Source organism: Meleagris gallopavo, chromosome 4, assembly GCF_000146605.3.
Source record: "Meleagris gallopavo isolate NT-WF06-2002-E0010 breed Aviagen turkey brand Nicholas breeding stock chromosome 4, Turkey_5.1, whole genome shotgun sequence".
NCBI lineage: Eukaryota > Metazoa > Chordata > Aves > Galliformes > Phasianidae > Meleagris > Meleagris gallopavo.
In genome coordinates this window covers 12,047,913-12,059,121 of record NC_015014.2, presented here as the reverse complement: position 1 = coordinate 12,059,121, position 11,209 = coordinate 12,047,913, and the positions used below count along the sequence as shown (strand labels likewise).

The 11,209-nt window shown below is 40.6% G+C and overlaps 2 long non-coding RNA genes across 2 annotated transcripts in view; one reads left to right on the top strand and one right to left on the bottom strand.

Annotated features, from left to right (window-relative positions):
* The window catches only part of LOC116216538, a 16,294-nt gene extending 7,449 nt beyond the window's left edge, over positions 1-8,845 (top strand). The window contains exons 4-8 of the long non-coding RNA XR_004159479.1: positions 331-387; positions 1,117-1,212; positions 1,288-1,415; positions 4,907-5,164; positions 8,396-8,845. This is a non-coding gene — a long non-coding RNA (uncharacterized LOC116216538). The remainder of the gene's footprint in view (positions 1-330; positions 388-1,116; positions 1,213-1,287; positions 1,416-4,906; positions 5,165-8,395) is intronic.
* The window catches only part of LOC104910543, a 43,801-nt gene that overhangs the window by 19,409 nt on the left and 13,183 nt on the right, over positions 1-11,209 (bottom strand). The gene's annotated exons all lie outside the window — the stretch shown is intronic.

The following is an 11,209-nucleotide window of genomic DNA, read 5'->3' as shown; positions in this document are numbered from 1 at the left end:
TTTTTTACCTCTTCTGCCCTGCTCATTAAGGAAATTAGTCACCACTGGCCATCCCTGCTTGAAAATGGGCACAAGACCAGAACCTGAATCCTAATTCATACTGTGCCATTAATTCTTCAGCAACAAGAGTCCTACCTTGTGTCAGATGAAATAAAACATGGGCAGTCTTTTGGATGTGTCCCACAGGCTTCTGAAGGCCACAGCAATAGTTAAATTTTAGCATACTGTAAATACCAAGGTTCTTCTTGGTTACATTTCTTGGTGTACAATGTTGCAACATATGCTACATGGAAGTGAATCTTAAAGGCCAACTTCTGCTCTTGGATTCAGATCTCCTTGACTTCAGTGAGAGTGCAGAGCAAGGGAGCCTGCTGACACCTGCAAGCAGTAAGTAACCATGGCAAAGTCTCCACGGGGGAGCTGCGGGAGAGATCAGCAGACATTTCCTGAAGGTCTCCTCTGCTTCATGTAAACCGTCACACTGCAGCTTGTTTTAACCATGCTTTGCATGGTGAGCATGCACATGTACATCTTGAACTCCTTTTACCAACTTCTGTTCAATATAAAGGGGCAACTGAAGCCTATGGTCAGAAAGCTAGTCATCTGCAAGTCAGGGAGGCATAGCAATAGAAGAGATGGAGATAGACCACGATAGGGAAAAGAAAAAAAAAAAGTTGGTAGAAAACAGCTCTTTCTTCTTTTCTTCTCCTTCTTTCCTTCTTTTTTCCCTTACTCCCCCCTTCCTCTTCTCTCCTCTCTTCCTTTTCTTTCTTTCTGAACAATATTTTATCTTCTTTTTCCAAAGGCATTTATGTTTCCCCTTTCCCCTTTCCCCCTTTTTTCCCCTGGATTCCTTTTCTGTCTGCATACTCTGATCCTCCATCTTGTTGTCCCTTGTTACTTTGCTCTTGATTGACTGTCAAGTTAGAGATGGGAAAAGGGAACTATCTTCGCAAATGTCAAAGAGTAGCTGCAAAGAGACACATATTTGCACAGTTTATGGGAAACGTTTTCAACTCAACACAGATAGAATCCAAGACACTGAGGTACAGAAAAGTAATTAAAGAAATCTTTCTCCTTTCCATTCTGCAATCACTGAACTATCACTTGCTCAAGTACAGCACAAGGAGATGACTGAAACTTAAGGATGGGTCCAACCGCTTGGCTCTGTGTGAGTGCAAATAATGAAAGCCAAGTTGCATATTTTGGAAGGTGAGTCATGGCTGTAATTGACTTGACTAGACCAATAAATTGCACATGGTCTAAGGAAGCTTTTCTCATTGTTAGGAAATTCCCCTTTACTTGTGGCACCCCTTCAGTCGGACCACAAAGAATTGCAATGATAGGAGGGTTTGAGAGGAGCTGGATGTGTATCATCTTTCAGACTGAATCAATCAAAATACCATGAACTGCAGGTAAGAAATACTATGGTTAGTATTTCAGTGCCAGGAAGTGACGATATTGTTCCACAGATCATTACCCCACTCTTCTCCCAAGAGCCCTTTTTGACACCCATCTCAGATAAAAAAATACAAGGCTTGCAACATCCTAAGGTAGAACTGTTTGTGCCTGACTTGCAACCAACTTGGCTTGAGGATCATTATTTTTGGGTGCCGGTAAGGAGAAGGTAGTTGTTCCTTCAGGTAGTCTGTTGCCAGGACTCCTCCAAGTCTGTAGGGACCAGGCACAGTTTTGCAGCATTTGGAAAGCCAGCATGGTAGGCAGCAACTGTGAAGGCAGAGATTTTCCAGTATATCTTCTCTGCCTTTATGATGCAGCACTTTCATAAAGAGCAATTATACTTTAAAAATATTAATAGTCAAGAGTAGCAAAGACAAGATTGCGTATTATCCTTATATTTACAATAATGTCATGCTCTAGGGATGCTGGTCTTTTCTCAGTACAGCCTGCTTCTTGCTGCTTTTGGATGCATTTGTCCATTTGTTCTCTTCTAGGAATGTACAAGAGTAGGTATCATCCACTGGCTAGAATTTTGGGGAGATACTCATTCTTATAGAACATGATTCCTGGCTAACATCAGAAAGTTGTTTTAGAGTAGCAACAGTCCATGCAGCCATAAGTTTGTATCCATCTGTCATATTCCAGCGAGTCACTGGCTTCACTGAATGTATTTCTGTATTTCTGTCCTGGGACATCTCTGAACAAGATGAAAGCCCTAGAGATTGCTGTGAATAGCCAGCCTGGTATGCCATACGTGCTTCCCAGCTTATACTCAGAGCACAGGGTGTAGTGTGAGTACAGACCACACTAACTTCAAGGAAGACTGGTATACTCCATCTCTGGTGATTCAGTAAGGAATAAAGTGGAAAAAAATGTTATGTTCTGAAAGTGAAAGGTGCATTTTTGCTTGAGTATATGCACAATAGGAAGCAGTGAAGGAGGAAATTCGAGATACAGTACAATAAGCACAGAACAGCTGTGCCCCCAGCAATTTACTCAGCCCTCTGTAGCAAACCCCTTCAAGCTGTCACACATAGGAAGTACCAAAATTAGAGCAAAAGAAAATGTAGGAGCATCCAGCATCTACTTTCTTTCTGACATTTGTTTCTGTGCAGTGATCATTTTATGATCTCCTTAATTTCAGAGTTCATTTATCCAGCAAAGTAGAACAAATCACTTGCTCTTCAGTCAAGGTCAGTCTTTTTACTTTGTAAATAAAGCTCTACTCTGTTGTCTGACATTAAGTATTCCATCAGATACTTGAACTGCGTATTCTTTCAGTAAGACAAACCCCAGAATATTAGCTGTAGTTTTAATTTGAAGTACATATTCTGTAATGAGGACAGGAGCACTTTTGTGCCTAACAAGTAGATACTTTAAAAAAAGAAGAGAAGAAAAAAAGCATTCTCTGTGAATTAAAAACCTGGTCCAAGGCATCAAACATACAAAAAATGTTACTATAAATTTCTTGGCAGAATCTGTAATATAAATTTAATTTTCCTTTTGTCCTAATGACAAAAAATGATTGTGTACAAGAATACTTGTAAATACAGAAGTCAGAATCTTGTTTGGGTCATAGAATACCCACTGAAATCTGCTCTTATTGCTATCCAAGGTTCTTCAGAAACCTTTTCCTTCTGTTTGTACAAACTGTTTCTTGCACAAATAGTATGCTTCCTAGTGGAAACTCATAAGGCTCTAGAGTGTGCAGGCTTAATGCTTGCTCCTATCTATGAAATCTTGAATATAAAAAAATCAGTTGCTCAAGAATTTATGAAAAGTGGGAGAAGTGATGCAAGTACAGCTGCAGGAAATTCATTTTATAATTTGAATGGCTGCTCAAGGAGATTTTTTAATAATAACCACCTAGTTTTCATGGGGACATTTTCATCATTTTCATCCCTCATTCTATATTTCTGAACATCCATTTGATACTCTGTTAGAAGTACTTGCTATATCATTTAAATGAAGCAGAACCATTCATTTTCCTTATTTCCACCTCAAGATTTGCCTATTTTGATTCTGAAAAGCTCATACACTTCTGCTAGTCGATCTTTTCAAAGTGTTGTGTGAAGATGTTCAGTAAATCCCAAATACGCCTTACTACTCCGCTAACACCATCCATCATCGTTTTCCCTCTGATATAAATCTTCTCTTGTCTCTGTTTGCACTTGGTACCAGAAGGAGCTTCGAGAAGGTGACCCGCATGACTCCTATCTTAACTTATCTGCTGTAGTCCCAGAAGTGATTCATGATCATATCAAATCCACCTCCCTGGTGTTGTTTTGTCCTTAAGGCTTCGGCAATTGCAGAGATTGGCTAGAGACTCCAGTCAACCATCTGGTGTCTGCCAACTGTACTGTCTAGCCAGGTTACACTGAACGCGGAGAGAAATGTGCTTTGTATTTGGATCCTTAATATGCATATCGTTTCCCATGGAACAAGTAGAATATTAACGGGTTGCAACTCCAAAGATCTGGAATGGCAATAGAAGAAAACCCCAGATGTAAAGAGAATATGTCAAGTCGGCTCTAAAACTTGACTGAATGGAAATGCTAGTATAATATATGCTGCAGCTCTGTACTGGCAAGGGTTGGATTTAGTGAGTGATGTGAGTTTTTTCATCAGTTCTTCCTGCAATTTTATGAGCTGGTTTTAATTGTAATTTGCCTCTTATAAGTGATTAGGATGTTGTAAAGGCAGATTATTTTTTTTTTCCTTTAAATTCTACTTGTTCTCTAAATAATAAAAAGGAAATGTTAGGAGCATGAAGAACTCATTATATACATTTTGCCAAAGATTTTTTTCTGAGCAGACTGCATCACTCAGTGCTTTGCTATAGACTGCTTTATTCTGTGTGTTTTGAGGTTAATCTTTCCTCCTAAATCTCTCTCCTTTTTTCCCTTCTCTTCTCCCAAGGATACCACCCAACTGGAAATTGGGTGGTATCCTTTTGCCGTATTTGGTTTTACCACTTTACTGCCATGTGAAAAGTCCTATTAGTGATAAGCCTTTAATAACAAGCTTCTTACTCAACTGGTTTCCTTCTACCATGGCAAGTTTTATCACAGGCTTACATGATCACGACAGCCAAGTGCCTTAAGTGGATGTTTGGGAAATTTATTTTCGTAGGTGGCAGCAATACCTGCCTCAGTCTTAAGTGCCTCTAGACAGAGGGCACTAGGAGCAGGTCCTCCCCCAGCATGTCAGCACCTCAGTTTCCCATCACTGAACACTAGCAGCAGTCAGTGCATTCTTAAAACAATTTTAATATTACCATTTGCTCCTGAGTGAACAGCACCAGCTATTCGTGTTCAGATTTAATGGCTGATATTGCACAGGGGCTTGCAAGCCAGTAAAATGGTGTGGGATTTTTATCATTGTCATTGATTGTAATGAAAACAAAACCTTCCATTGTGTATACTCTTTCACTCTTATAACCTAGAGCAGCTGATTTGGGACAACCATCCTGCAGGAGACAAGAAGCTCTTCTATCTGTTGGGCTTAAGCCAAGAGAGAAAACCAGGCTGGTGCTGGTCAGGCTGTGCAAGTTGATTTCATCACCCATGTCCCCTGTCATCTCCTTTTCCTGAGGATAACAGAGCGGCTGGCTCTGGGGGATTTTCCAGCATAGCCACCCAATTTCTGCACCCCCAGGGAAGCCAAAATAGCAAAAATGGAGCAAGATTAAATATTTTCTCATGTAAGTATGGTGGAAAACTCAGAAATGTTTGCTTTTCCATTTGATAACATGCAACTTTCCCTTTAGGACATACAGACGCAGTCTGACACAGAAGTTTTGTATTGATTCTTGTTTTGCTTACTAAATTTTATCGTCTGTTTTAAGGAAAAATGCCTGCAGTGAAACCTAGCTAGAAAGCAAAAGTAAACTAAGATTTTTAACTGAGGACACAACACCTTAAGAAATCAAAATCTTAGCTTCTGAGTGCCGGATCCTAAACGTCAACCTGTTGGGATTGCTTATCAGACCTTATCATTTGCCAAATTTAAACAGGGCTGTCCACGTACCTCATGCTTCCAGGGCACAGATTTGTTCAAAAGTAAAACCCTGAACAACCACAGCAGCAACGCTGCTAGGTCCTGGGGAGGCAGCTCAGGCTATATTTACTACATACCATCTGCACAGAGCCCTGGGAGACATCATGTTCCACGCTGCCTGCCTGTACTACAGACAGCTTTTCTGATATGTAAACCATCACTTATCTTGTCTTTGATTCCCTCCGTGTGACCTTTTGTGGATCATGGCAATATAACATCCTTGCTGTGGCAGGCTCCGAGACTGTCTGAGGACAGGCCTCATAAAGCCTGCCTTTAACATTAATCGATCACTTTATTATGGAAGTAAATCAAGGCACTTAAACTCAGGTCTTCTGGGAGTTGAAGGTCAAACCAGGAAAAGCAAACTTTATTCTGGGATGGAAGCAGAAAACTCCTTTCTGACCTTTCCATCTGTTCCTTGCCTTAGGGACTTGCCAAAAACTCATGCTACACTTGCCTTTGGGGGAACATGGGTGACATGGCTGTGCCAGAAGGAGCCATCTGAGCTGCTGCTCCACAGCCTGCTCAGCCCCAGGCGATGCTGATGCCCAGGTGTGCCCCTTCCCTATGTACTCTGTGTCCACAGGACAAAACATTCTACTGGGCAGGCACATGGGAAACTGCAAATACTTGTCCCTTCCCCAGCTGGAAATGGGATGGGAGAGCAGGAATGATGCACAGGAGAGATACTCCCTCAGCCAGCCAAGGGCACATGGAGCAGATTCTGAGTTATGTGCCTCAGTTTTTCCCATCCAAAATAAGGAATACCGTTTTTCCACTTTTTCAAATACTACATTTTTTAATGTTTTATTTGCACTGCTTGCTTTAAAAAACAAAATCCTCAGCCCTAGCTTGCTTTTAGCCTTGCACCCATCAAGACCTACCATTTGAGACTGAAGTGTCTCCTTGAACTGTTTTGCTTTACCTTGCCTTGGATTTTTCAGGGCTTCACAAACACACAGGCACACCCACATGACATAGGAGGGTGTTGGTCAGTAATGAGCTTTCTAGTCAGGAGAACCTGCCAGTTTAATTTATTTCTTTGTAAGACAGCCATTTTTTAAACAGAAACTTGCTGACATAGTAAGTAACACGAGTAGAGGAGCTGCTTAACAACTATTTATAGTCTTTAGTATGCCAGTCACTTTGTGGAGCACACATGAAGATATTGTCCCTGTCATGAACTGTCTGAAATTTAAACTTAAAGCCTGAACTGATGGGAAGGAGTATTGCTGGGAGCAGGCAGGGTGAGGAGAGGCAAAGGTTACCAAGTAAGATGATGCCACTGATCAGCTATGGAATGTCCTTATCTTAGCATCTCAATTGAAAACAAAGTAACTAAGCTTGTTTTAATGGGATTAGTGCAATGGTTGACTCATAGAACCACTCAAGGAAAGGGTGTTCAACAAGGAAGTGATTCCCAGCCCTGCGAAGCAAGAAACTGGAATTTATGTAAAAAACGAGAAATAGGCTGCTGCCCCCAAAACTGTGAATGGAGTGAGAAACATGGGGAAATTTATGATAGAGAAATGAGACAGAAAAGCTGGCAGAGAAGAATAATACAGAATATATGTATCTATTGCATCTATTAATGGAAGACCGAGGAAGGAAAAAGAGCAATGTCAGCTTGAAATATAATCCATTTTGTGGAGTTATGTTTTCCTATTTTTAAGTGATTTCATCTCTTTTTCTTTTATGCAATGAATCATCTGAAAAGAGCGGAGAAAGCTGACTGCACTATTAATTAGAAAGAAATTGAATTATAAAGTGCTATCAAGTACACAGCACTAAACCCTAGAATAAGTATACATATTTCCACATCTCTGTCAATTACAGCAGTATTAACAGCATTACCAGTAGCTAAGAAAAATCAGAAAGAAACATTTTCAGTATCACAGTGACCCTGAGAAAGGGAGTTGACTCAAAAATGGCATGATGCAACCAGACAATGCAAGAAAGGTCGTTTTTCTGAAGAACTCTCTGAAATGTTGCCAGGTTGATTGAATAAGCACGCTGTGGGTTGCCAGGTTCAAGAGCAAGACTACATGAGTGTCCTCAGAGTGATGACTATCACTGCAGCCATGGGCACAAAAGAAAACTTCGGTTGTCCAATAAAGTATACAAGTCCTTAGTTGGGTTTGCCTCTGATGGAGCCATTCACAGCAGTAGGGATGGACTCCTATCCTACAGCTCAGCATGTAGAGTCCACTGAAAATAAAGCAGGGATCCAGCTCTGAGACAAGCGCAGCAGAATGTTTTGGCTTCATTTTCCCCTCAGTTATGGCAGGAGCATTAAACTGAACTCGCATGATGTGATTGGGCCCCATATCTCTTAAAAAGATTTCTGGTTTGGCTTGGACAGGCAGCATCCAGGACCTGAAAGATCTCAACATCTGGAAACACACAATTAAATGGGAAATATTTATAACAATATTTCCTGGTGCTTTCTAATAATTTATGGGTCAAGGAAAATGTGTGCTGAATATTTTAATATTCCCATCCAACAAGCAACCACAAAGTCCAGGGTCCAAGTAAAAGACAAAAATTATGAAAGATTTTCCCTAAACTGTCTCGAGACTCAGCAAAAGGTTCTGATGAGTTTTGCATGTTTTGCTTTGAGCATTTTGAGTGAAAAGTTGACTTCTTGTTTCATCCCAGCAGATTTGCAGCAGGCAGTCAGTATTGGACTTTCTTCTCTGCATATTTGCATGTGTATGTAAATAATTCCAATAATTTCCCTGGACACAAATTCCAACTAATAGTTTGTTTCTAACTATAATGTATATAATGTATAGTATAACTATAATCTCTCTCTGATCATCCTATACATGCTATTTCAGCATATAAAATACATATATTTTTAATCTTCTTGCAGACAGAGTAAGAAGACATTTCAATCATCTCAATCAAGATTCCCATCTGGAACAATGCTCTCTACTTGCAGGATATAAATACATCTCTCTACCTGACTGATCTGAAACCTCACTCAGCATTCAATGTATGATTTGCTCCTAATGTGGCAGTTGTGCAAGATGCAGAGTAATTCTACCTTACCACTCATAGTCCCCAGATCTCAATTTCCCTCAGAGTACTTGAGACCAAAACCTGAACTCCCCAGTAAGTCTGCTGAAAGATCTTTTCCCCTGTGTTTGAATGAAAGTGTTCAACTGGGCTTGAGGTCAATACTCCCAAGAGTATTTACAAACTTTACAAAGCTGACCTGTGGCAAAAAATCCCCTCCAGGTGCTGAAGAATTCACTGACACACCTTTGCTTCATGCGCGCTTCCATGTCAGACGCCATTTTGTCAGAATGCCCCTCTGCTGCCATCCATCACATGGCAACAACTTGTAATGGAATATTGGTGGGAAGGTTCAACCTCTACTGCCCTACCACCAACATCTCCCTCTGACACTGTGGGCCAACATAATGAAATAGGAGGCCATAATTTCAAAACTGCCTCAATGTTAGCACTTTAAATTGGAAAATTAAGCTTAAAGGTTGGCTCTCAGATTGGCAGTGTGTAATGACGATGCTTGCAAATGGACCTGCTCGTACACCTATGTACTGTAGCTCCACTGGAATAAAATATAGCCAGGAGGGCTATTTTCATGATATACTGCATTCATAATCAATTTTTATGTAATCTGTTTCTCTTCTTAAAAAATAGAACCTTTCAGAAAACTTAAAATGCCATTGTTTAATGAAAAATATATAATAACTAACTTGGCAAATGTTGTATGTTAAATTTCAACAGAAACCATAAATTATATTAAATGCCCAATAAAAATGTTCAATCAAAAGCTCATTTTAAGATGCATTGTTAATGAACTGTATGAAATGATGCTTAATCAAAACCCGACACCTTGTAGAGGAGGATTCCACAGGACCTCCGGAGCACTATTGTTCTGAACGAAAGATAATGAGAGAACACTGTAATTAATAATCTGCACTCCCCTGGCAATCTCCAGGGAATTCCAATTTCTAAGTGAACTGCACTGTTTTTCAAGAAAGCAGAAATTATGCTGCATGATATCATTAATGCCTTGAATTTCATCAAACATTAAGACATCATTTGTCAGGCGGATTCTCTTTTCTCTGGAATTTTGATGTTCAAAGTTACTGTGTGAAAAAGAGAAGAGATTTTCCCTGTAAAAGTTGATTTTGCAAAAGCATCATGACATCTCATAGTTCTGTAATTCTCAAATTAGATAAAATACGTTAAAGAAAACATCTGTGAAGAGTTCTTCACCACACCAGTATTTGTGAGAGGAATAGTATGGGAATACTGATAAACACAAAAGAGTTTCTTAGTTGGTCCCCTTTCAGTTGTGCATATAATAGTCACCATATATAAATTTCTAAATTTTCTTAGACCAAGATATGTCGTGTTGTGGTTGATGCCCTGTCCCTGGAGACTTTCAAGGCAAGGCTGGATAATGCCTTGGGCAACCTGATCTAGCTGTGGTGTCCCTGTTCATCGCAGGGGAGTTGGACTATATGGCCTTCAGAGGTCTCTTCCAACTCTAAGGATTCTATGATTCTGTGATTCTAAGATAGAAAACGTACTCTACCTAACAGAGTACGAGCCAGGGAAAAGTACTACTCTAAGATCGAACATGAGCCAGTAATGTGCACTTGCAGCCCAGAAGACCAACTGTATCCTGGGTTGAATCAAGAGAAGCGTGACCAGCAGGTCACAGGAGGTGGTTCTGCCCCTCTACTCTGCTCTTGTTAGTTCTGGGACTGGAGGAGGGTAGATTTATACTAGATATTAGGAATAAATTCTTTACAGTGAGGGTAGTGAGACACTGGAACGGTTGCTCAGTGAGGTTGTGGATGCCCCCTCCCTGGAAGCATTCAAGGCCAGGATGGATGGGGCTGTGAGCAACCTGGTTTAGAGAAGGGTGTCCCTACCTATAGCGGGAGAGTTGTAACTAGATAATCTTACAGGTCCCTTCCAACCCAAATCATTCTATGATTCTATGATTCTATGACTACAGGGTCAGTGTACAAAATTGCTTGAAAACTCCTGATTACAGTCAGCACTGATAGTTGTAAATACATAGTTTCAAATTGAGTTCTGAGTATGTTATTTTCCCCCTTAAATCTTCCTTCTTCTGAGAAACTTGGAAACATTCATTTTCTAGCACTGCAATTTTTCAAAACAGTCAAAAGCTGCTATTATTATTAATCATGATATTCATTTTAGCATAAAGATGGGTTTACTGAATGGTAGAGGAAGATGTAGTCCCCTTCCTTTCTCTTCACTACCACTCCCATACCAAGCTGTGCTCCCATTCACTCAGCCCAAGACACTTAGGCTTAAAAGAATGCAAACACCCCATCGCTAACAAGGTGTAAGCATTTCCTAACAGGAGAATCAAGTTTTTACTTCTTGCTTGTGATGTCCTAAGAACCATGAGCTCCAGGAATAAGCTGGGGTTAGGTTTTGTAGTATGTAGGTGCTTTGGGTACCCAGCAGAAGCCTTTTGCTTAGGGTCCTGGCATGTCCATGGTCACGTCCATGCTCCTGCTCCTTTATTCCTGGCAGCACTCCATCCCCTCAGGCACGTTGGAGGAGCAGTCCCACTTTCGTGCCAGCTGATGGGGTGCGAGGTGGGAGAGCCCCATGGAACAGACATTCTGCTGGAGACTTCCATGTCTGCCAGCATTATGAAAACGCATGA